Genomic DNA, 26,767 nt, shown 5'->3' with positions numbered 1-26,767 from the left:
AGCTTTTTAGTCGGATAACCTGTAAGATCATCTAAAAAGTGGTGCACATGTGTGGTGAGCTCACTAGCCCAATAAGTGAAAAGGAAGACCAAGCAAGCATTCACAGTACAAACGATCCTATATGCGTGTAGTTCGTTTTATTATCATAATCTACCTAGACAATAATTCTAAGTCATAGGCCATGTGCTATTTGCAACCACAGTGCACATATGCCCTGGGTACGCACCGCGAATCCCGTCCCGTGATATACCTATAAGGTTGTCGGAGAAGGCCAGCCATGGGTACTAGAAAAGTAAAATGGGTCTTACCCTGCATTAAAGTAAAATGGGTCTTGCCCTGCATTAATTTAAAAGCAATACGATTTTCCCTCTTATTATGTCACCAAAGTTGCCGACCATCCTCGTGATCGACCGGGTGTCCTTCTAACCACCATCATTGGTACACAACCTTGGGCTTCCCTCCAGTGATATACCCAACACCTAAACCATGCTGAGAAGGGTCATAGCACATGGGTATGTCATTCCTAACCGCATGCTCCTATGTGAAATAGTACGATTGTATAGTATCACCGCGTCCCATTCCACGGGCCACCAATGCATTCGTGTCCAAGCTGACTACTACATCTAGTCTAGCAATGCATCATAGTCAACAGTTTAAAGTCATCCATCTTATATCTCAAAGCAAGAATATGCATTTAACAATTAAAGATATCAGCATGTCAAGTTACAAATGAATTTCATAATGCACACGTCAATGCATGCAAATGGCACTCGTGGATGACTAGTCTACACACAATAATAAAATGATGACATGGCAAGTCTACAACCAAAATGGAATGATGCAAAAACACTCTAAAAATAAAGTCAATGTCCTCTTGCCACTTACCTAATTGTGTACAATGATCACCCTTGGTACGAGGAAGATCCGGCGCGTGATGATGCGAGTTTCTAGTTCAACCTATCATAAAAGAGGTCAAGCTTAGTATGACTCTACTTTAGATTCTCAACCAATGGAGTATGATGACCCCAACGTGTTTAGAATCACCAAAGAAGGTTGCTCGACAAATTTGGGCCCATTCAGAACCCGAAATGTTGGATTGGTAGGTCAACCGGCTGGCAAGGCACCCACTAGTCTTTGCCCGCCGCTTGACCCAAAAGCTCTGCCTAGAGTGGCGGGCTAGGTGCCCACCGATCTTGCTCATCAGTTAAGCAAGTAGCTCAACTAGGGCAGGAGGGCTCCGGATTGGTGGGTCCAACCATTTCCAGGCACCCACCACTTGAAACTGGGATTTTTTACGTCCTCTTCTATTCTTGGGGCCACCACGGGTCGATTGACCACATTTTCCATGAATCTAAGGTCCCCTAATATGATTCCAACATAGATCTAGTGTCGATCCAACATTTAAAGCATGGATCTTACCTCTTTGCTCAAGAACACTTCAAAAACCTTAAATCTTCTCTCTAGCTCAAGAGATCAACAAATGCTTCACAAATCTTGCAAATTCTTCCTCAAAATCCTTCATAAACAACATGTAGGTCCTTTATTAAACCTTAGATTCACATTCCCAAGAGAGATTAACAAGATCTAAAGGATTTCTACCCAAATCATAGGATTTCACTTAGGGTTTCATAAGGGTTTAAGAAATATAGACTTTACTCACCTCAAAACGTAGATCTCGAGATGAGGGTTGCTAATCCGGTATCAGATTCAAGGGGTCTGACCCCGACGATGCACAACAATCATCTTCTTCCTTTTCTTTCTTCCCTTCTCCCTCCTTTTTTCTCTCTCTTCTTTACTTTTCTCACCCACCGTGTAAAATAATAAATGGGGGTGAAGAAAGTAATAAATGCTATTTATAGTGGGGTCAAAATAACTAATGACCGGAGTGGTAGGTCACACTGGTGGGTCCGACCCATCCATAACCACCCACCAATTGATAAAAACTTAGCCGAATCATTTTCAATGGGGCTCGACTCAGACATGTATTCCATTCTTGGTAATCGATTTAACACACGTACTTAACATAGAATACAGCCACGTACCATTATTGTACGTATATGACCTCGTGATACGTAAAAGTGCACGACTTGGGCACACGGACCTCACTAGTTACTAACTCTAACTCATCTGGCCAACCTAAATTTAGAGTCACCCTTGACATCATGTTCCATAAGGTACTCGCCTCAGCTCATTTGGGTTCAGGTTCTACAAGACCAAATCAAACCAACTAGGAAATTAGACCGGATTTAGAGAGTAGGGTATCACAGATAGGCACTCAAAACTACTGTTTACATTCTCAATAGGGTGCCAAGTAAGTCCGTGAACAAGAATCCTTATGAACTTTGGACTGGTAGAAAGCCTAGCCTAGATATTTACAAGTGTGGCGGTGTCCGGTAAAAGCCAAACTTTTCAATCCTTAGGAGAAAGTTTTCGATCCAAGGACTATGAGTTGTCACTTTGTGGGATATCCAGAGCAGTCCAAGGACTATAGATTCTATTGCCTAGCTCCAGGACATAGAATTGTTGAGACCACTTATGTTGGGTTCATTAAATTTGATGGTGATTCCTCTGTGCCTCGTAATCTACATTTTAAGGAACAGAAAACGGGGACATTTGTGGTGGCACATGATGCTACTAGACTTCCATTATTAGAGATTGAATCATTGTTGCTAGATGATGTGGTTGCACCCACAGAGCCAGATCTACTGCTTGATACAGCTGCTACTGTGATAGATTCACTGTTGCTAGTTGACACAGTTGTTGTAGCAAACCCTGAGCTGGATCCCTTGAGGAAGTCAATCAACGTGTGTAAGTCCACTATGTACTCAAATTATGTCACTTATTTGAATGTGTGAGTTTGACATTAGTCAAGAGGAAGATCTTATCTCTTTCCTACAAGCCATGAACCAAAAGCATTCGGATAAGTGGGTGGAAGCTATGATGGAAGAACGCCTATCTGTTGGTAATAGTGTTGTTTGGAATTGGTGAAAATTGCAAAAGGTTGCAAGGTCGTTGCATCTAAGTGGGTCTTTAAGACCAAGACTGATTTTAGGGAAATATAAAACGCTACAAAGCTAGACTTGTGGCAAAGGACTTCACACAGAGAGAGGGCATAGATTACAAGGAGACTTTCTCCCCTATTTCTTAAAACGTCTCATTCAGAATCATTATGGCCATTGTAGCTCACTTTGACCTAGATTTGCATCAGATGGATGTGAAGACAACCTTTCTAAATGGAGATCTGACTGAGCAGGTTTACATGCATCAGCCAGAGGGTTTTAAGGATAAGGGAAAAGAGAACTTGGTTTGCACATTGAAGAAGTCTCTTTATGGACTGAAGCAAGTTTCCAGATAGTGGTACTTAAAATTTGATCAGTTGATCACATCCTTTGGTTTTGTGGAGAATCTCATAAACCAGTGTCTATATCTGAAGATGTTAGTGGGAGTAGTTTTATTATCCACGTGCTTTATATGGATGAGATCTTGTTGGTTAGTAGCAACAAGACTTTATTTCTAAAAACCAAAGGTTTTCTATTAGAAAACTTTGAGATGAAGGATATGAGTGAGGCTAGCTATGTAGTAGGGATCGAGATTAGTCATGATAGATAGCAAGGGCTTCTCGAGTTGTCACAACGAATATATCTTAATGGAATTCTGAAGAGGTTCAACATATCTCAATGCTCAGGAGGTGATGCGCCCGCAAGCAAAGGTGACATATTGAACAAGTTACAATGTTCGAAGAATGATGTTGGAATTCTTCGGCAGCAGGAAGCCTTATGTATGCACAGGTGTGCACTCATCACGATATTTCTTTCGCAAATAGTGTACTTGGAAGGTTTTAGTCGAATGCTGGTTTGGCCCATTGGACTGCAATAAAGAAAGTCATGTAGTATTTATAGAACACCAAGAACTTTAAGCTGGTATTCAACAATAGATAGGCTTTAAGTGGTGGGGTATTCTGATTCTGATTTCAATGGTATACTGATGAAAGAAAGTCTACTTCTAGATACATCTTTATGATGGGTTGAGGAGCCCTTTAATGGAAAAGTGCCAAACAGACCATTTTAGCCTCATCTACTATGCAAGGAATGTCTGTGATACTTTATAAAGCTACTACGCAAGCAGTATGATTGAAAAACTTCATATCAGAGTTGAAAGTTGTTGACTCCATCTCTAGGCCTGTGAAGTTATGGTGAGACAACATCTCGGTAGTTTTTCCTCAAAGAATAACAAGAGTTCAAGCAGTTCTAAGCACATTGAGATTAAGTATCTCCTTGTTCGAGAGAAGGTTAATGATGAGGAAATTGTAGTTGAACACACAGCTATAGAGAAGATGTTGGCAGATCCTCTGGTCGAGGCCATGTATCTGGTATGGGTGTTATAGAGTCTTTTGATATGCTTGTTTAGTGGGATTTTTCTATTTCTTTTACTGAGGAAAGACTTTGTTGTTTTGTTTGACTGTAATGTGAGAGCATTTTTTATCAAGTAGCTTTATAAAGTTGTCACTTTTTTTTTCTCTCACTATGCTACATGATTACTATTGTTTGATTTTGACATGTCACAGTTAATGTACTATTGTTTGATTTTGACATGTCACAGTTAATGGTGGTATTTAGCCAAAGTTTGTGATTTTTGATGGTATTTAGCCTAAATCTATAGAAGGGGCAGTTAGCCACATGTGGTACGCCAAAGTAAGGTATTAACCTAAGGATATGGCAGTTTGCCTAAGTAATGGTTAATATCAAAGGTTTGCACGTGTGAAGTTTTCAAAGTAGGATGATCTTTAGATTAGGAAAAAGACCTCAAGAAAAAGTATTTTATGTGATCACAATTATATTATCATTTCCTTGTTCATATCCCAGGCGATTAGGATTAATGGACTCCTTATGTTTGTAATGCTAGATAGTTACGTGCCATATATTAAGGCATGTTTCTACTATCATTCGACAGGAGGGGTTTGTTGATTGAATTAAAGATATTTGAGTGGTATTTTAGATTAGGGGTTTATGTTCAATATTAATAGAGAGATGTTTATATCAGTGTAGCCCAAGTGGGAGATTTTTGGGTGCTAAACTTAACTAATCTAGAATGATCTATTGAGCCCAATCTATTTTGGTCCACTCCCGTGAGATATTCTTGGCCCAATACATTGTGGCTTAGGGTTTGGAACTCTATTATAAATAGAGGCTAATTGTCCCTGCAGTCGTCACTTATTTTTTGAAAAGCATTAACTCCCCTCACCAGAGTTGTGCGAAAGAAGAAATCTCCAAGAGTGAAAGGAGGATGCAGAAGACCATAGCAAAGGAACTTCATCCGTGTAGTTCTTCGTTACCCACGAGGGACTTCTCATTAGCTTTTGTGGATTCACCTTACTCTTCCAGGTATGTCATGGTTCTACCAGTTATTTTTTATTCTTCGTGTTCTAGTAGCCAAGAGGGATTGGATTCATTTTTAATCCCCTAAACTGTTGGAACTCCCTATGGGTTTGAGATTGAAACCCTATGGAGGAAACCACACAGGAAAAACAAGAACACGAATCTAATAAAATTATGGAGGATCGATTTGTACCTTTCACCTAGTATGCTGAAGATGATTGATGTTGGTCACTCCCACTTTCGCTCTCTTGGCTTGGCTATGGATCTTCTACAACCCCTTAAACCTCCTTGGTTCTCTCACTTTAGTGGTAAAGTGGGGAAGAGTGAATAATGGTTGTAGGGACCCAAAACCTAGTATTTATAATACTGTCCTGCACTCAAAACCCTAAACCACAATGGGTTGAGCCAGCATATCCCTAAGCTTGAGAGTGGACCGAACCGGTTCATGCAATTTGACTCTCACCCATTTAATCAACCCGAATAATTAATTTAGCCCATAAATCCAACAATCTCCCACTTGGGCTACATTAATTATAAGGATGTCTTTTAAATTGGTGTGGCCATAGAATCTTATTACATTAACCACTCTTACTGTGATTCAGTTGAAAAACCACTCACATCGAATAACAGCAGAAGATACACCTCAATATACGGCATACAACTTTCTGTTATTACAAACATAAGTAAGTTTCTTAACACGAATCTATGTGGGATACCATCACAGAAATATTGACATATCCTCAAATTACACTGTTGTCATTCCATGTAGGTCCTTAACTGTGATATTAACCTTCACTGTGGCAAATCGCCTTTGATCTGTGGTTAATATCTAACTGTGGCCTTCCGCCTATAAACTGTGGCAAATATTGCCTATGAACTGTGACAAATACTGTCTTAAAATGTGGCAAACATTACCTTTTGAACTGTGGCAAAATATTACCTATAACCAAGACAATTACTGCCTATAAAAACATTCTTAAATGAAATCATAAACCAAATATTTCAATAAATAACTGTGCATAATGTAAATGCTAAAACTTAACCATAATTCATCAAACTGTGCCCCAAAACATACGGGCTAAGGTTCAAAACATAAACAAATACTAAACAAAATCAAAGCTCCCACTAATCAAGCATTTCAAATAACTGTATGTAAAGAAATCCTAACTACTTGATAGAACCAAATTTAACTTGGTCTCAATTACTGGTGATCATTCTACCTCACCCTTTCTTGGTATCATCCTGCTTATCAACCCCAGAATTCTTCCTCTTCTCTAACCATTTCTTGAAAATAAAACAGTCCTTCTTCACATGTCCTTTCTTATGGCACCAGAAACACTCTACGTTGTTGGTATTCTCTTCATCCTGAGCCTTTTGAGATGTGTCAAGTTCTTGAGAGCTATTATTCCTGTCATATGGCTTGGCGCTTCCTCTGTTGGAAAAATTTTTGTTCCTTCTGCTTGGTCCACCAGAAGATCCCTTGTGGAAAGTTGCATGTGCACTCTCAAACCTAGTTTGTTTCAATTTTTCTTCCTCTTGAGTGCAAATGGAAATTAGCTCATTTAGGTTCCAATCGTCCTTCAGTGCAATGTAGGCAGATTGGATAACCTTATACTGACTAGGGAGGGTATTCAGTGCAATATGTACAATATATTCTTCATCGATCTGTATTCCAAGATCCTTAAGTTTACCAGCATCAGTAGCTACACCCAAAATGTATTCTCTAACACTCCCACATCCATCATACCTTGTATTCATTAGCCTGGTCATCAATGTGGTTTTCTCAGCTTTCTTGTTGTGTTGAAATCTACCTTTAATAGCATCCAGGAATTCTTTTGCAGTGTCTTTGATCTCTATGTTCCCACGTTTAATTTCAGGAACTGCCTTTTTTAAAACCAGTATGCACTTTCTGTTTGCTTCAGTCCATTTCTTAAACTTGGTCCTTTCAGCACTTCTGCTCGAGTCTGTGAGAGGCTCAGGTTTAGGCTCCCTAAGTGCCAAGTCTAAGTCAAGAAGACCTAAATGCAATTCTAATTCTTCCACCCACTTTTGATAGTTGTTACCAGTGAGCATTGGGATGGAAGACACATAACTTGAGGGAATGGCCATCTTACTACAGCAGTAACAAGAACACAATACATGCCAAATATCAAAATATAAATCATAATATAAAAGCATGTAATACTATCAATATATTTTAAATAAGAGTTACAACTAAAAATGTATCCCTATCCTTTGGGACAGGAATTAGCTGATGCTCTTATATTCTTCTTTTAACTGTGAAAACAACACTAACTTCGGAATTCAATCACCTTTGGGCAAAAGAACTCCAAATTTAATGTCCCTTTCTGAAATGTGGATAATTATCCCCAAACCTTGATGACATAACCTTTGGGAAAGTATCATCTTTACTGTTGGGGAAGATACAATCGAATTGAATGTACCACTTTGGTGGGTTTCACTCAGTTCTATCATATCTTTCCCATTGGAGATATATATCTTTATGTTCAAAACATACATATAAATATGTCACTAGGACAACAATAACTATACAAGAGTTACAACCGCAACTACATTCCTATCCTTTGGGCTAAGAATGCACTGGTCCTCTTGTAAATTCATATTTACTGTGAAAAGAACAATAACTTTTGAAATCCCCTCACCTTTGGGCTTAGGAACCTCTAGGTTACTGTCATTTTCTTAACTTTGGTGACATCACCTTTGGGCAAATGTCACCTACATTGCTACCCTGTGGAAAATCATGAAATAATAAGATGTACCACTTTGGTGGATTCCACCTCATCATTTCATGGTTTCCTAAAGCAAAATTACTTCGCAACTAAGAATGAGCGGAAGCTTACACCCTTTTCCAGATTAACATATTTCAATTTAAAAACCTTTCCCAATTTCATGGTAACCAATAACATATACATTTTTCAAAGCATTGATTTATACTCTCTTGTTTCAATGATTAAAAATAAATAGAACATACAATTTTAAATAAACATATCATTAAAAATTAGATCATTAAATGTATTTTGATTTGATTTAAAACTCCTACCCAACTTAACTCATTTAAGCAAGACATGGGCTTTAGGTCTAGTGTCAAACAATCATGGGTTCAACCCATTATTTAATTTACATGGGCTTTAAACTTAATATCAAACAATCATGGGTTCAACCCATTATTTAACATCTTAAAATCAAGTTTGGTAGTAGAAGTTTGACTCCGACTCCAACAAATCCCTGTGGGAGCCGATAACCTTTCTTTCACCCTTTTTATTTTTTTTATTTTTTTTAAGGATCAAACAGTGGACCTTTAACCCATTAGACTTAAAACAGTAAAACAAAACTTTTATTGAATAACTAAACATCCATGGGCTGAGCCCATTATTTATTTTAAAGAGTGGGCCATTTCTTTTGTTTTCTAAAACTTTAAAGGACAGCCCATTACGTTTTAAGAAGTGGTCCATTTCCATTTTATAAGAAAATAATAACTTAAAAGTGTGATAGACCGAAGTTTGGGTCTATCATCACCCACAAAAACAAAAAACCTATAACTAAACCCTCTTCCTCTACCGAGAGAGAGCAATGACATCCGAATCAGTTTTTTTTTTCTCTCTCCTCCGGCAGCCGGTTTCCGGCGGCGCGTGCCGGCGCGTCCGGAGGTTTCCGGTGACTTGCGGCATACCGCCGTGACCGTCTTCTCGTGATCTACAACTTTCGTGAAGAAAGTTTTCCCATACAGAATTTTTAAATGATGGTAAAATTACGATTTTTATGATTTTCATGATTTTTAATCAAATCAGGTTTTAAGTAATAATCAAAATCTTCATGTACAAGAAAAATTCAATTGATTCTTGTCCCATGTGGTCTGCTCTGATACCACTTGTTAGAACTCCCTATGGGTTTGAGTTTGAAACCCTATTGAGGAAACCACACAGGAAAAACAAGAACACGAATCTAATAAAATTATGGAGGATCGATTTGTACCTTTCACCTAGTATGCTGAAGATGATTGATGTTGGTTACTCCCACTTTCGCTCTCTTGGCTTGACTATGGATCTTCTACAGCCCCTTAAACCTCCTTGATTCTCTCACTTTAGTGGTAAAGTGGGGAAGAGTGAATAATGGCTGTAGGGACCCAAAACCTAGTATTTATAATACTGTCCTGCACTCAAAACCCTAAACCACAATGGGTTGAGCCAGCATATCCCTAAGCTTGAGAGTGGACCAAATCGGTTCATGCAATTTGACTCTCACCCATTTAATCAACCCGAATAATTAATTTAGCCCATAAATCCAACAGATTAATCCAACCCAATCCCATAACCCCTTTCTTTTGTGAAAGAGGAAGAAAAACCACCCTAGCAAATCCTAGAAGTTTCGAAACTCGTCTATAATCGTGTACACCTCGAACCCATTGCTCTAAGTTGATCCCCTCTGGCATATGCACAGGTGCACCTTCTTCTATTCCCACACGCGTACACATATGGTAGCAACCCATTGTCCATTAGGTGTAATTATATGCATGCATACAAGGTTTGACTGTTTTAAGTCTCTCTCTCTTATAGGTGAATGTGTGCAAACATATATACTTTATGACACATGTAACTGCCAACCCTTTTCTTTTCTTGATCTGTAAACAACCACATGCTTCTCTACCCATCAACTCTTCTCATTTTGGAATATATATATATATATATATATGAATTTCTACATCTAGCCAGAGCTTGCACCCATGATTTCTAGATACAGGCTTTACTAAAAGTAAGACAAAACATACATGTTGGGTTATCTTGAGAGGATCTTTTTCATGGTTCCTGATCACATATATGGGAAGCTAGTTAGTAAGATTATATTTTTTTAGAGAGTGGGATTTCAGGTGATCATAATGCCACCTAAACCCATTTAAAAAAAAAAAAAAAGTGAAGAAACAGGAAAGGAAGGAGGATAAGCTTTCCATATTAAATACATGCCTGGGAGAGAACCACCTCACGCTTGGCACTCTTTATCTTTTCATAATTATGATTTCAAGTGTTTGAATGTCCCTATGTTTGACTGGACTTGGCCTCAACATGGAGACATCACGTGACAATATTTTGTTTCAAATTAGGAAGAAAGGACAACAGGGAGTTCGTCAATTGTTAGAATAAAGCCGAGATTCGAGAAGTGCATGGAAGATATACATACTTTTATGTAAAGATCTTCCCTCTCCTATGTCGTAAGTTATCGTATCTACACAACTATTGAATATTTAAAGCTTTTTTTAATCACCAAAAGGGTAGCTTCATTAAACAATGCATGTCCAATTATGTGAGGAGCTGTTGCCTAGGCCCATGAACCCTTTTGATTTGCTCGACTTCCCCCACCCGCCCACAACACACCCCACCCTCAACCCCAAAAAAAAAAAGCGCACACACAAATACATCAGTAGTACATGTGGATCTCTCGTTCTTAAGATCTCTGGTAGGATGTTTTGGAATATCTTACAATGGGTCCTTGGAGAAGAAGCTTGAGAGAATCGAATTTATCTTTATTAAAGGGTCTTTCTCCAACCATTGAAAGAGTCCCTCTGAATTTATGGTGCTCAGGAGTACAATATTTTTGTCTCTTTTTTTTTTTGTTTTTTTGGCAGGGAACCCAACCTGACTCTAGTGGAACATAAATCGTGGTCTTGACATCAACATCAATCTCTTCTGAAACATGTGAGAGGAAATCAATCATAGTTCTTGAAACACCTGACTTTGCTGCGTACTTGATCGAGTATCTTAAATAACATTTTTTAGACTATGAGGAATATAAATCTCCCTGATAACCCCTTTGAGGTTAGATGCATCTAGAGTTTAACTCCATCAGGAAGCTTCAGCATTGCCTCGGTGTGGGATGAGATTAGAAGATGGAACCCAAAAGTTCCATGGTGTTCGATTATCTAGTGTAAGTGGCTCATTCCTCGCCATGCAACCTTTGGTGCCGTCTTCTTGGTTCCTTGATTTAAGCGCAAGTTGCTAGAGGTATGATCTCCACCAATATGGTAGATAGTCCATTTGCAGACCACTAATCTAGTCCTGGATCTGGATCAGGATTCGGAGTAGAGAAAGTGATGAAGGGTTGAAAGATTATGAAGAGGATTCAAAGTGGTTGCCAACACCCAAAACATAGAGGCTAACGTTGTGCATCAAACAGAGGGCCTATCGGAAATTATGTCAGTGGCTGCTCGTGAGACTCCTGAAGTTGGACATAAAACAGGGTGTGCTACTCACAATGATGGTCTCTCTCAACCTACAAGGGCCTTATGAGTGGAGGGATTTCCCGATCAGCTCGAGGGGGGCATGGTAAGACCCATGAGTTTGTGGAAGTCAGAGAGTAGATTATTTCTGAGATCTCTCCCTCACAAACAAACAATGTGGTGGTTGTGATACACCACCTAGAGGTTCGAGAAGTAGATGATGCTATTCGCAAAGTGGAGGATAATGTGGGCGTGGCTACAACAACACTTCGAAAGGACAAACAATTTGCCAATGCAGAGAAGGATGGTTAGTCCGATGGCATTGCTACCTCCAAAAAGTGAATCATTGATTATCCTCTTCTTGAATATAAGAGGCATTAAGAAGGCCGCCACGGGAAGGATAGATCTTATTTGTATTATAGAACGGATGGTGGCTGTCTACTTATTCCCCAAGCTTTTCTTTAACAAGTTTTGTTTTGTTAGAATAAGTACCTGATGTTGAGAATTACATAACCGATATTGTTGAGATGCACTCCTTGGTTGAAGCAAGATGAACTGATGAAGAAGATCGACACATATTGTTGAATTAAGGAACCAAACATGTTGAGTTGTATCACAAATAGGTACTCTCCTTAAGGTCTGAGATGCCCCCTACATTAGTATAATTGGGGATTCCTACGTTTTACCTCCAAGATAAAACAATCACTGATCTTTGTTTGATTGTACACAGACTATGATCCTTTGAGAGAGTATGGATAGGCTCAATAGTTCAAAAGAATAAAACCAAACAATAATAGAGAAAATATTAAGTAAAAAAAAAAAAATCTTTGAAGTAGGGATTGTCATACTGTATAAAGGAGAAGAAGGGACACCTCTAATGAGAGCTCCCAAAAACCATGTCTCTTCCATAATACATGTCTGTTGACCATTTAGACATGCTTTCCAATAGTCACACATATTGGTCATTTGGGTGCCTATTGGAAGAAACAAACCTCTCGAGCAAACACTTTAATGAAACAATATAATATTTTGAATCTTCAATTTTTAAAACTATTAATGTCACACTCCGTTCCATACAAAACCAGACCGGTGACTGAGTTAACACCTGTTAGCCCAAAACCTTCCAGGATCATCTAATACAGTAATAATAGTACAATATACACACACTCTAAACCAAGAAGATTCTATATTTCAGCGGAAGTCTTACATGTATTTACTTATAGATACCCCAATACTCTTGATACTCAAATTATATTATATAATACATTTACATTTGGGCCCGTAGGCATGATATATACACAAGAAATACAATTTAAATATTTAGAGCACAAAAGGGGCAACATTTCAAACTAATAAAAAAGAATCCCAGTATGGTATCAATGCTGTTGACCCACAACACAGCTATCGCACGAGCACTCGGCCCCGTGCCCAGGATCTTTAGGGACCCACTAGTCCTCGACTGGAAACTTCACAGTGGGTCCCGGCTCTAGCTCCACAGCCGGATAACCTGCAAGATCATCCAAAAATGGCATGCACGTGGGATGAGCTTATTAGCCCAGTAAGTGAAAAGAAAGACCAATAAGCATTCGCAATACATATGAACCTATATGTATGCAATTTATTTTATTATCTTCATCCACCTAGACAACAATTCTAAGTCATAGGTCACGTGCTACTCGTAACTACAGTGCATGTATGCTTCAGGTACGAGCCGTAGACCCCATCCCTCGATACACCTATAGGGTTGCCGGAAAAAGCCAGCCGTGGGTGCCGGAAAAGTAAATGGGCCTTGCCTTTCATTAAAGTAAAATGATCCTTGCCCTGCATTAAAGTAAAATGGGCTTTGCCCTACATTAAAGTAAAATGGGTTTTGCTCTGCATTAATTTAAAAGCAGTACGATTAACCCTCTTGTTATATCACCAAAGTTGCCGACAGTCCTAATAATCAGTCGAACGTACTTCTAACTGCCACCGTTGGTACACAACCTCGGGCTTCCCCCCAGTGATATACCTAACACCTAAACCCCTGCTGGGAAGGGTCGTAGTACAAGGATATGTCATTCCTAATCGCATGCTCCTATGTGAGATAATATGATTGCATAGTGCCATCGCGTCCCATTCCACGGGCCACCAATACATTTGTGTCCAAGCTGACTACAACATCTAGTCTACGAAAATATCATATTCAATAGTTTAAATTCATCCATCCCCTATCACAAGAATAGGTATTTAGCAATTAAGGATGTCAGCATCTCATATTATAATTGAATGTCATAATGCACACGTCAATGCATGCAACGGCACTCATGGATGATTAGTCTACACAATAATAATATGATGACATGGCTAGTCTACAACTAGAATGATATGATGCAAAGTCCTCTTCCCACTTACCTAGTTGTGTACAAATATTACCCTTAGTACGAGGAAGATTCGGTGTGCGATGACGTGAGTTTCTAGTATAACCTATCATAAAAAGAGTTGAGTTTAGTATATCTCCACTTTAGGGTCATAACCATTAAGGTATGATGATCGTTGTGTTTAGAATCACTAGAGAAGGTAACCCGATAAATTTGGGCCCAATTAGAACCCAAGAAGTCAGATTGGTGGGTCAACCGAAGGGTAAGACACCCACTAGTCCTTGCTCGCCGCTAGACCCAGAGACTTTGTCTGGACCGATGGGCCAGGTCACCCATCGGTCTTCTTCGCCTATCGAGTCAACAACTCTACCTAGACCGACGGGCTAAGAGCGACGAGCTAGGTCACCCACCGATCTTGCTCACCGGTCAAGCTAGCAGCCTAGCCAGGACAGGGGGGCATTGGATTGGTGGGTCCGATCATTCCCAGGCACCCACTAGTCAGAATCAGAGTTTTGCTGTTCTCTCCCATTTTTCATCCCACCTTGGGAAAACCACTGCGAGTCGATTTGACCACATTTTTCACAAATCTAAGGCTCCAAACTATGATTACAACCTAGATCTAAGGTCGATCCAAAGTCTTAAGCGTGGATCTTACCTCTTTGCCCAAGAACACCTCAAAGCTCCAAATCTTCTCTTTAGCTCAAGAGATCAACAAAAGATTCACAAATCTTGCAAGTCTTCCTTTAAATCCTTCATAAACAATATATCAGACTTTTATTAAACCTTAGATTCACATTTTCAAGAGATAATAACAAGATCCAAAGGATTCCTACCCAAATCATAGGATTTCACTTAGGATTTCGTGAGGGTTTTAAAAAAAAAAAATATTTACTCATCTCAAAACGTAGATCTTGAGATGAAGGTAGCTAATCGGATGTCAGATTCAAGAGATCTAACCCCGGCGAAGCACAATGATCATCTTCTTCCCCATTTTCTTCTTCCTTTCTCTCTCATATTTCTTCTTTTTCTCTCTCTTCTTTACTTTTCTCACCCACCGTGTAAAACAATAAATGAAATGAAAGAAAGGTAATAAATGCTATTTATAGTGGGGTCAAAATATCTAATGACCAGAGTGGTAGGTCACACTGGTGGGTCCAATCCACCTATGTCCACCCACCAGTCAGCCAACACTTAGCCCAAACATTAGGATTTTTTGACGGGGCTCGACCCCAACACGTATTTCATTCTCGGTAATCGATCAACACACATACTTAACATAAAATATGGTTACATACCTTATTATGTGTAAAAGGTCTTGTGATATGTACAAGTGCACGGCTTGGGTACGCGGACTTCACTAGGCACTAACTCCAACTCGTTTGGCTAACCTGAGTTCAGAGTCACCCTTGCCATCATATTCTATAAGGTAATTGCCTCGGCTTGCTAGGGTTCAGGTCCAGCAAGACCAAATCGAACCAACCGGGAAATTAGATCGGGTTTAGAAAGTAGGGTATCACATTTCCCCCCCTTTTTAAAAATTTCGTCATCAAAATTGTAGTACCTTGTTGTCTGAAAAGATAAGTATACTTGGCTTGGATGTCATCCTCTTTCTCCTAAGATGCTTCATCAACCGAATGATTAGCCCATCGAACTTTCACAAAAGCGATGGAGCGATTGCAAAGAGTCTTTATTTTTTGGTCTAGGATTTCAGTGGCTGCTCTTCGTAGGTCATATCAGCTTCTAAATATTCTAGTTCCACGGGCAGCACGTGTGATGGATCATGGATGTATCGCTTCAGCATAGACACGTGGAACACATTGTGAACATTACTGAGTGAAGGCGGAAGAGCCAACATATATGCTACGGAGCCAACTCGAGCCAATATCTTAAATGGGCTAATATACCTCAGACTTAGCTTTCCCCTCCTGTGAAATCTATGCAACCCGTTGGTAGGAGAAATTTTGAGGAACACTTTCTCCCCCTCTTGGAATTCAATGTCTTTCATGTGGTTGTCTGTATAGCTCTTTTGGCATGATTGGGCTGCTTTAATTCTTTCTCGAATGACGTCGACCTTGTCACACGTCATCTGTATCATTCTGGTCCAAGCATCCATCGTTCAAGTACTTCATCCCAATATAGGGGCGTTTTGCACTTTCTGCCATTCAATGCTTCATATGGAGCCATCCCAATTGTGGCTTGATAGTTATTATTATAAGCAAACTCCATAAGAGGTATGTATTCTTCCCAACTGTCACTTATTTCCATTGTACAGGCCCTGAGCATGTCTTCCAGTATCTGTATGGTATGTTCTGATTGCCCATTAGTCTATGGATGAAAAGCAGTACTCAAATTTACTTGTGTCCCCAATGCTTGTTGGAGACTCTTCCAGAATCTAGATGTGAATCTCAAGTCTCTATCCGACACAATGCTTATCGGTACTCCATGTAAACGGACTATGTAATCCATATAAAGTTGGGCTAACTTGTCCATGGAGTAATTGGTCCTGATCAGGATAAAATGAACAGTCTTGGTAAGCCTGTCAACTACCACCCAAATTGCATCCATTCCCTTGAGTGTACGGGGTAGTCCTGTGACAAAATCCATGGTGATCCAGTCCAACTTCCACTCCGACAGGGGGAGTGGCTGCAAAGTACCATATGGTCGATGCCTTTCTGCCTTGACCTTCTAACACACGAGGCATTTTACTACATACAAGGCAATAATGGTCTTCATAGCTAGCCACCAATAGCTTTGTTTAAGGTCTTTATACATCTTTGTACTTCCAGGATGAAGTGAATATTCAAAACTGTGTGCTTCCTTCACAATCTTATCCTGTATCTTCATGTCATCAGGCACACATAACCTGTGCCGAAATAGTAATTTCCTATCATTGTCTATTGTGAAGTCAGGGTCATTCATTATCTGCTCTTAAATTTTTATCCTGATCCTTTGCAGCTCAAGATCCATAGATTGTTTCGCTATCACCTTTTGTCTGATGGATGGATGTACCTATAAGGGTGACAAGGATATAATCAACTGCTTAACATCATCTAGCTGATGCTCAAGCTCCAATGTTGCTCCCTCATATAGAAGAATTTCATCCATCAATATCGCCTCTTGTATCAATTGTGGACTGACAACTAAGTACGAAAGTGATACAGTCTGAGCCTTCCGACTTAGAGCGTCAGCCACCACATTAACCTTACCCAGGTGATACTGAATATCACAATCATAGTCCTTCATAAGCTCAAACCATCTTCTCTGGCTCATATTTAAATCTCGTTGGGTGAAGAAATACTTAAGGCTTTTGTGATCACTATAGATCTCGCATTGTTCCCCATACAGATAATGATGCCAGATCTTCAAAGAAAAAATGACTACTGCTAGTTCTAAATCATGAGTAGAGTAGTTCTTCTCATACTCCTTGAGTTGTCTGGATGCATATGCTACCACCTTGCCGTGTTGCATGAGAACACAGTCCAACCCTATCTTGGATGCATCAGTATAGACTATCATCCCACTTGTAACATTTGGAATGGTCAAGATAGGAGCTAACACTAACCTCTTTTTCAACTCTTGGAAGTTGTTTTTGCATACTTTTGACTATTCAAACTTTACACCTTTCCTAGTCAACTTAGTCATTGGCGCCGAAATTCGAGAGAAATTTTCAATAAAATGCCTGTAGTAGCCTGCCAAACCCAAGAAACTTCTGATCTTGGTTACATTCTTGGGTGTTTCTCACTCTACTACAACTTTTACTTTGTCTGGGTCCACCTTGATCCCATTCTCAAACACTACGTGTCCTAAGAATCCAACTTGCTTGAGCCAAAATTCACATTTGCTGAACTTGGCATATAATTGATGCTCTCTTAATCTTTGCAGTATCATCCTCAAGTACCTTGCATGTTCTTCTTCCGTCTTTGAGTAAATCAAGATATCATCGATGAAAAAGATGACCCATTTATCGAGGACATCATGAAATATCTGATTTATTAAATCCATAAAAGCAGCTGGTGCATTGGTTAGCCCGAAAGATAGCACTAAGAATTTATAATGACCTATTGGGTTCTAAAAGCTGTCTTTGGTATATCATTGCTCTTAATCTTGAGCTAGTAGTAACCCGATCTAAGATCAATCCTTGAAAACACCTTAGCACCTTGCAGTTGATCAAATAGGTCGTCGATGCGCGGCAATGGATACCTGTTCTTAATGGTCAACTTGTTCAGTTTTTGGTAATCGATGCACATACACAGACTACCATCCTTCTTTTTGACAAATAAGACTGATACACCCCAAGGTGAGACACTTGGGTGTATAAATCCCTTTTTCAACAAATCTTGCAACTGTGTCTGTAGCTCTTTCAATTCAACTGGTGCCATTCTATATGGAGCTTTAGACATTGGGGCAACTCCAAGAATCAGATCAATGGCAAACCCTAGCTCTCTATCAGGCGGTAGCTAGGTTAAATCATCTAGGAAGACATCAGAGAATTCCTTGACTACCTCTAATTCCTCTATTGGTATAACCTTTGCATCCACATCTAATACTGATGCAAGGTAGCCCCTGACATCCATCTTCTAATAATTTCACCACCTGCAATGTAGAGATGATGGTCTTCCTAGGTCACCTTGACCTTTCAGCTTGATACACAAGCTCTGCTCCTTCGTCATCCTTCATCTTAACTTGTTTCTTGGCACACATCACATTTGCTCGATGAGCCAACAACCAATCCATGTCGAGAATGACATCAAAATTATACATGTTGAATTTGATAAGCTGGGCATCCAGCTTCTTTCCATTAATCTCAACTGAACACGGTCCACACACTTCTTTCAACTATTCTACCGTGCCTGTTGGTGTGCTAACCACTAACTTGCTTTTTAAGGTCTTCTGTGACACATTAAGCTTCTTAGCAAATCTCTTAGACACAAATGAATGAGAAGCTCCGGAATCGAATAGGACGTATGCAGGTATACCTGATACAGTTAAGACACCTAGCATTGCATTGCATATAAGTATAATAAGTTACTTAAATTTAATCACAAAGTCTTTTAATCAAAGTGTCCCTTACTACTTCAGTACTGGCTTCAACCTCTTCAGCTATTAGGGCACACATCCTTCCCTGATGCTGGTTTCCTTGAGTCAATACAGGTCCATGAATAGAGGGCCGATTAGGCAGTGCCGCTGCTGGGTATTGACCATCCTTAGCGAAGTGCCCGTAGGAATGACAATTATAGCATCGGTTCAGTGGTGCCTGAACCGAAGTAGGAGGTCTTTGTACTGTTCCTGGTGTAACCGAAGGACGAGGGGGTCTCGGAGCTATAGGCACCACACTAGTGTTAGGGCGGAAAGATGTAGTCCCCGACCCACTAGTTGGTCGGGAAGGATAACCCGAAGGCCTATAGGGTTGTCTATAGGTGGGACTATAAGAGTATGACCCACGAAAGCTCTTACTCGGGCCACCCGAATCAGCATGTGGGTTTGCCCTCTTCCACAGTCCTGGTGTAAGGGAGGGCTCTCCTTTCTGCTTATCTTCCATTGTCTTGGCTTTTTGCACAATCTGTGCATATTCAGTTAAGTCCAACACCTCCAACACTGTACTAATAGATGTCTTCAGCCCTTTCAGAAATTTTTGGGCTTTTTCCTCAATCGTCCTTATATGGAGAGGAGCAAAATAGAATAAACTTTCGAACTATTGCTGATACTCCTAAACAGTTTTGCTTCCCTGAGCTAGTGTCATAAACTCCGCTTCCTTACGGTCTCTGAAACTTTTAGGATAGTAATTTGTTAAGAAAAATTTCTTGAATTGTTCCCAAATAGGCTCTGGGTGAGTTGCCATCAGTATAGGCTTGGAAGCTTTTCACCAAGAATCAGCTTCATTTCTAAGTTGCAACCCTACACATGTAAGCTTTTGTGCCTCTGTGCACTCTACAATATCAAATACTTTCTCCAACTCTTGGATCCACCCAATTACCCACCTTGGTGAAGATGGGTGGCATGTACTTCTTAAAAGATTCCACCACCTTATGGCGGAACAGGAGGGGTACCTCCTGGTTGATCTTGAGGTGTAACCCCAGGCAGTATTTCTCCTGATTGTACCCAACACCTAACCCAATTGGAGGGTCCTACGGAGAAACCACCTGGTTGGCCTTGCTGAGCAGGGTTCAAGTATTGTTGTATGGCAGCCATAAAAGTTTGTTGGTATTGAAGCAACTGCTGCTGAAAGGCCCCTTACGACTGTTGTATGAGTGTCGCAACGTCACTAGGAGTGATGACATGTGGGGGACCCGAAATTTTGTTCATGGGTGGATTACCCTGAACATGCTCCGAATCATGCTCCACTTGTGGTGGTGGATGAGAGGATTAGCCCACGGGTCGAGGACCACGGGAAATGGGTGGTCAACCACGAGAGGTACCATGGGCACGACCACCGGATTAGGTGCATACCATGGTGTTCTGTACTTGGATTATTCCAAAATGTAAGCATTGATTGAGTGCCACGACATTTGTATATATATTCACAATCAAATGCATTTTATATCACAGGTTATGCTGATGAACCACACCTTATGACCAAACACGCCCTCATTAATTATCAATGCATAGTTGGGTTTCCCAATATTGACTAACTATGCGGCAAAACACCCCTAATGGCACCTCATTGGGGCCCACTAGGCACGGAGTACAAAAATTCCAACCACAGGCCATTCTGGGCCTTGAAACCCAAATCGGCGGGCACGACCGACGAGCAAGGTCAGGTAGGGGCTCGCCGGTCTTGTCCGAGACCGTTTGATAAGGGGGTTTTAGAACCCCATTTTCCTAATTTCTCTTCTTCTTCTTTCCAAACTCAACTAGGGCGATTTGAGGGTGCGTTCCAATGATTCTACTCAATGACTTGCCGTTTCAACTCCATTTCATCTCCTCAAATCCACAAGTAAGTTCTCCTTCCCCCTTTTTTTCTTTGAGAAGGATGTTTTCGGTGTTCTCTCATAGTAGAATCTTAGAATCTCTTATTTTGTCCCATTTTCTTCCATGAAAAGTTTGATTCTTGACAATGTAGTAGTTCATTTGTGATTTCCATTGCTTATTGGTTATGCTTGACCAATTATATAGAGAAAATCTTGAACTTTTGCCCTAATTTCTCTGTTTTAGGGTTTTATTCTCATTTTTCCTTCTTTGTTTCAAATTGATGATTCAAATGTTATTCTTCACTCTCATTGCACACACCCATTAGTAGAGTAGCTATTTCCATTTGTGTGTGAACATGTTTCCTTTCTTTTAATAGACATAACCCCTTTTTATAAACAATTCTTTGGAAATTTTGAGGGTTTTCTTCCATTTCTTCACTTTTCTCTTATGAATGAAAGTATCATTTTGTCCATCCTCTATCAATGACTCATAAAATAGTTTGAATAATTTCATTGTGGGGATACATGAACTTTCCCTTGAGATTGTCTCCAATTTTATTTATGCATAATCTCCATTGTCTTCAATCAAATGTCTAGGGATTTCCATCCCTGTTCTTTGATTCAATTGTAACCATTTCCATTATTGTACTTATCAATTCCCTTCAATTTGCATTTGGGTATTAAGTAGGTTCTCACACTCATCCACTTCCTTATCACAAGATTTTCATTTCCTCCCAAGTCCATTCCTTTAATATCATTGCATTTTGGTATTTATCCCTGCACTTCAGGGTTTTATTATCCATGTCATTTCTCATAGGGTTCATCTCACACCCCCCCCTTTTTTTTTTTTTTTAAATATTACATATCACATTCCTTTCTTATTCCCTATTCATTATACTTACTCATCTCTTTGGCATTTTTCAGGATGTCTTCTAGAAAGGGTAAGGAGATTGCCTCCTCCAAAAGGAGGAAGACTACTACATCTCAAGGAAGGAATGCTAACCCCGGTTCCTCTTCATCATGGGCCCCGCCCATTAGGAACCTCTCCTTTGACCCTACGAACTACGATGAGAGTTCATTCCACAACACTGAGGCAGCCGTTGCCTGGTCAACCTTCTCTACAAGGCCGATTATGATGGAGAATACTGTCATGACTGATGACTTCAATGCCTATTAGATGTTGGAGAGATTCACGGCCTTGGGCTGGGAATCCATGCTCTACTCTAACAGCCCAAGCCATGAGGACTTTGTCTGGTACTTCTATTGTAATTTGGAGGTCTCTTTTAGGGATGGGGAGTACTCCCTTACTAGTCTGGTGAAGGGAGTAGATATTGTTCTGATGGTGGATTTATTGGTAGCAATTCTGGGTATCTCAGCTGAGGGTGCCCATTTCTACAACCCCCCACCGATCAAGGTTGTGGGTCAAGGTTTGAGCGTCAAGATGTAAGAGGGCATCTTTGAGACCATATATGGGCACAAGGAGCGTCCCTTGTCCGAGACTACTTATAATGTAGATGCCCATGTTCACCTGTTTGGCTTAGTTTAACTTGCTTCCTAGAGTGGGTCAGAGGATCTAGGTAAGCTTTATGACTGCCTACCTTGCCTATTACATTCTTGTGGCTTTGAAAGAGGGTGCTTCTCGACTTTGCCTCCCCTACATTATGATGAAGACGATGGAATACCATGCCACTCACCCCAATGACTCTGGCTTCCCCTATGGTAGGTCGCTTACCAAGGTGTTTGAGTATTTCAAAGTGGATTTGACAGGTGAGGAAGGGAAATACCCAGGGGACAAGTTCATTAAAGAGAACTTGAAGAAGATGGGGTTACCAATGCCGATGGGGGCACCATAGGAGGCACATGAGCACGGGCCAGAGGATATGGAGGTAGAGTATATCAGTGAGGAGGATGAGGATTATTTCCCTCATCCAGACGAGGAGGAGATTGACGAGGATGAGATCCTAGAGGAGGAGCCTCTAGAGTTTAGGGCTGCTGATCAACATTTTAGGGCTCCACCACCTGCAGGTGGGGCTTTTGATTTTCAGAGGTTGATGGACAGCATTGGTGCTCTGAAGGAAGGGCAAGATCGGATTTCTGAGCAGGTAGAGGAGAGTGTCGCCCGGGAGTTGGCGATATGGCGTAGACTAGGGAGAATGGAGATTGATTTTCAGATCCTAACAAAGGACTTGAATAAAGTTTCCATGGGCGTCACCGCTGACTTTCATCGGGTGCAAAGGGAGATAGTCCTGATAAACAATCAATTAGACTTTTTTGACTACAAATTCCATTACAAATCGCAGCCTAAGCGAGGAAGTTCTTCCACCGCGCCCAAGGACGATTAATGAAGCGATAGATCCTCCTCTACTTTCCTTCTTTTTATGTTTGATTATGGTGATTTTGATATCTGGTGGTTGTATATTCTGATACATTTCTATGGTTAGGAACTTGATGGTATTTATGTGGATGTTTATAAATCTTGGATGGTTTTATTTGTTTGATTTATTCTGTTGTGGTTTGATGGTGACAATGTGTTACCCTAGTTTGTGATTATGTTTATGTATGTGATTATTACTATACTTGTGTAAAATATTTTTTGGGAATTCAATATAGCGCCATTATGCCGTCAAAATTTTCATTAAATTTTAGTTAATGGTTTATGGAATTGACCAATTAGCCTTTCTGAGTTCTACACTTATGTATGAAATGACATGCAGATATTTAGACTTTTTATCTTTTTACAGGTTTTAATCCTTTAAAGCATTTATGTTTATCCAACCCTGGGGTCCTATTATAAGACTCTATGAGATCTAACTTGTATGTTGTGTGTGGGTAGAGCATTGCGCTCTGATACCACCGCTGTCACACCCCGTTCCATACAGAACCGGACCGATGACCGAGTTAACACCTGTTAACCCAAAACCTACAAAGATCATCTGATACAGTAACCACAACACAACATACACACACTCTAATACAAGAAGATTTTGTATTTCAGTGGAAGTCTTACATGTATTTACCTGTAAATACCCCAATACTCTTGTTACCTAAATTGTAATACATAATACATTTACATGTAGGCCCGTAGGCGTGATATATACACAAGAAATACAATTTAAACATCTAGAGTACAAAAGGGGTAACATGTCAAAATAATAAAAAAGAATCCCAGTATGGTATCAATGTTTGCTGACCCGTAACACAGCTATCGTACGGGCACTCGACCCCGTGCCCAAGATCTTTAGGGATCACTAGTCTTCAACTAAAAACTCCACAGTGGGTCCTGGCTCTTGCTCCTCAGTCAGATAACCTACAAAATCATCTAAAAATGGTGTGCACGTGGGATGAGCTCACTAGCTCAGTAAGTGAAAAGAAAGACCAACAAGCATTCGCAATACAAATGAACCTATATGCATGCAGTTCATTTTATTCTTAATCCACCTAGACAATAATTCTAAGTCATAGGTCATGTGCTACTTGTAACCACAATGCACGTATTCTCTGGGTACAAGCCATGAATCCCATCCCGCTATACGCCCATAGAATTGTTAGAGAAGGCCAGCCATAGGTACCGAAAAAGTAAATGGGCCTTGCCCTGCATTAATCTAAAAGAAGTACGATTGATCCTCTTGTTATATCACCAAAGTTACCGATAGTCCTAATGATCAACCGGGCGTACTTCTAACCGCCACTATTGGTACACAACCTCCGGCTTCCCCCCATTGATATACCCAACACCTAAGCCTCTGCTAGGAAGGGTTGTAGCACAAGGATATGTCATTCCTAACCTCATGCTCCTATGTGAGATAGTACGACTACATAGTATCACCACGTCCCATTCCACGAACCACCAATGCATCCGTGTCCAAGCCAACCATGACATCTAGTCTAGCAAAACATCATATTCACTAGTTTAAAGTCATCTATAATGCAAGAATAGGCATTTAGCAATTAAAGATATCAGTATATCAAATCATAATTGAATTTCATAATGCACACATCAATGCATGCAATGACACTCGTGGGTGACTAGTCTACACAATAATAATATGATGACATGGCTAGTCTACAACCAGAATGATATGATGCAAAGTCATCTTCCCACTTACCTAGTTGTGTACGAATATTACCCTTGGTACAAGGAAGATTCGGCGTGCAATGATGCGAGTTTCTAGTACAACCTATCATAAAAAGAGTTGGGTTTAGTAGATCTCCACTTTAGGGTCATAACCAATGAAGTATGATGATCCCAATGTGTTTAGAATCACTAGAGAAGGTTACCCGACAAATTTGGGCCCAATCGAAACCCGAGAAGTCAGATTGGTGGGTTAATCGGTGGGCAAGGCACCCACCAATCCTTGCTTGCCACTTAACCCAGAGACTCTATCTGGACCAACGGGCCAGGCGCAGCAGGCCAGGTCACCCATCAGTCTTGCTCGCCTATCGAGTCAGCAGCTCTGCCTGGACCGACGAGCCAAGAGTGACCGGCCAAGTCACCCACCGATCTTGCTCGTCGATCGAGCCAGTAGCCTACCCAAGACAGGCGGCCACTGGATTGGTGGATCCGATCATTCCCAGGCACCCACCAACCAGAATCGGGATTTTACTGTTCTCTCCCATTCTTCATCCCACCTTGGGAAAACCACTATGGGTCGATGCGATCGTATTATATAAGGCTCCAAACCATGATTACAACCTAGATCTAAGGTCAATCGAAAGTCTTAAGCATGGATCTTCACTCTTTGTTCAGGAACACCTCAAAACCTCAAATTTTCTCTTTAGCTCAAGAGATCAATAAATGCTTCACAAATCTTGCAAGTCTTCCTCTAAATCCTTTATAACAACATATAGGACTTTTATTAAACCTTAGATTCACATTCTTAAGAGATAATAACAAGATCCAAAGGATTCCTACCAAAATCATAGGATTTTACTTAAGGTTTCGTGAGGGTTTAAGGAATACCGTCTTTACTCACCTCAGAACGTAGATCTCGAGATGAGGGTCACTAATCCGGTGTCAGATTCAAGAGATTTGACCCCGGTGAAGCACAACGATCATCTTCTTCCCCATTTTCTTCTTCCTTTCTCTCTCCTCTTTCTTCTTTTTCTCTTTCTTCTTTACTTTTTTCACCCACCGTGTAAAACAATAAATGAGGTGAAAGAAAGGTAATAAATGCTATTTACAGTGGGGTCAAAATACCTAATGACCAGAGTGCTAGGTCACACTTGTGGGTCCGACCCACCTATGTCCACCCACCAGTCAGCCAATACTTAGCCCAAACATTGGGATTTTTTAATGGGCTCGGCCCCAACATGTATTTCATTCTCGGTAATCAATCAACACACGTACTTAACATAAAATACAATTACGTACCTTATTATGCGTACATGGCCTCGTGATATGTACAAGTGCTTAGCTTGGGTACGCGAACTTCATTAGGCACTGACTCCAACTTATTTGGCCAACCTGAGTTCAGAGTCACCCTTGCCATCATGTTCTATAAGGTAATCGCCTCGGCTCACTAAGGGTCAACTCCTGGAAGACCAAATAGAACCAACCGGGAAATTAAACCGGATTTAGAAAGTAGGGTATCACAATTAAAATATTCCAACACTCCCCTATAAGATTCAAAATATTCAATACAACTAGTAAAGTCCCCAGAAGTTTCAAAAATTGATAAATCTAGAGTTAACTATTGAGCATATAAAACATAGTAGAACACTTCGTTACAGGTTTCTTCAGGACTTGAACCTATACTAGGTTTGATGAACTACGCTACAAAGTACGAGTGAAGTCAGACTTTTTTAACCTTTACTCGTCATCGTAGCTGACTAGCCCACCTTCCATATTCTACCGGTTGACCTTAACTACGAACCCTTTAAGAAATAGACATTTTC

At 40.3% G+C, this 26,767-nt stretch overlaps 1 long non-coding RNA gene across 1 annotated transcript; it reads right to left on the bottom strand.

Moving 5' to 3' along the window:
- Positions 1-12,773: 12,773 nt before the first annotated feature.
- Positions 12,774-26,457, bottom strand: LOC122092133. The gene is made up of 2 exons (XR_006144114.1): positions 26,244-26,457; positions 12,774-13,111 (listed from the first exon to the last, which is right to left on the bottom strand). It is a non-coding gene; the product is annotated as an uncharacterized LOC122092133 (long non-coding RNA).
- Between the last annotated feature and the right edge of the window lie 310 nt (positions 26,458-26,767).

This window comes from Macadamia integrifolia, chromosome 10, assembly GCF_013358625.1.
Source record: "Macadamia integrifolia cultivar HAES 741 chromosome 10, SCU_Mint_v3, whole genome shotgun sequence".
NCBI lineage: Eukaryota > Viridiplantae > Streptophyta > Magnoliopsida > Proteales > Proteaceae > Macadamia > Macadamia integrifolia.
This window is presented reverse-complemented; position numbering and strand designations above follow the sequence as displayed.